The sequence below is a fragment of the Raphanus sativus genome, unplaced genomic scaffold (genome assembly GCF_000801105.2).
Source record: "Raphanus sativus cultivar WK10039 unplaced genomic scaffold, ASM80110v3 Scaffold5647, whole genome shotgun sequence".
NCBI classification, from domain to species: domain Eukaryota; kingdom Viridiplantae; phylum Streptophyta; class Magnoliopsida; order Brassicales; family Brassicaceae; genus Raphanus; species Raphanus sativus.
In genome coordinates this window covers 1-731 of record NW_026620945.1, presented here as the reverse complement: position 1 = coordinate 731, position 731 = coordinate 1, and the positions used below count along the sequence as shown (strand labels likewise).

At 39.5% G+C, this 731-nt stretch overlaps 1 protein-coding gene across 1 annotated transcript in view; it reads left to right on the top strand.

Annotated features, from left to right (window-relative positions):
* Positions 1–117, top strand: part of LOC130507768 (ADP,ATP carrier protein ER-ANT1-like) — a 1,657-nt gene extending 1,540 nt beyond the window's left edge. Inside the window, exon 5 of the mRNA XM_057002421.1 lies at positions 1–117. The gene's annotated coding sequence lies outside the window, so the exon portion shown is untranslated.
* The last annotated feature ends 614 nt before the right edge of the window (positions 118–731 follow it).

Genomic DNA, 731 nt, shown 5'->3' with positions numbered 1-731 from the left:
AAGCTCGGAATCATTGATGGGTTTAAAAAAGATGAAGATAGGGAAAAATTGTTGATAAAATTCTTGTCAGATACGTTGTTGTTTCAGTAATCTATAAGAAGAAAAAGCCTTTTGTTTTTTGATATTGTTTCATTCATCTTTGTTGATAATTTGATGATACAAACACCAAAAAAAAAGAGAGGTAAAGATGTAGTGTTCTTAAGAAGGAAGCCAGAAGTTTTTTTTTTTGTGGCGTTTGGTGGTGATTTAAGTAAACACCGAGCTTTGGGGGTTATTTGGTTTAAATCATGCAAGAAGCGTTTTGGAGACAGTTAGTGTCTTGTTAGTTGTTATAGGCTAATTCTGTTTCGGCCTTCCGCCTCAACCACTACTATATCAACTCTTTTCCTCCTTCTCCACCTCCATTCTTGAAGCTCTTTAAATCATCCTGATCGGCTTGTTGTCGCCGTTGAAGTTGTCTCTGGTTTTGGATTCTGTCTTTGGTGGTACGATATGATCTCACTGTGGTTGTTGTAGTCTTCAGTAACGGTGGCGGTGACCGGAGGAGTCCTGAAGATCCAGCAGTGCTGAGAGTGGGAGATTACAGCACAAGAACTAAAAGGTTGCGGTGGTTGGGGAGATTATTGCGAACAAAACAATTGTAAACCGGTCTTGTTCCTAAAGCTGTTTTATAGCGCGCGTTTTTCATATTGTAAACCGGATCAGAACCGGTCCGGTTCAAACTTTAAACC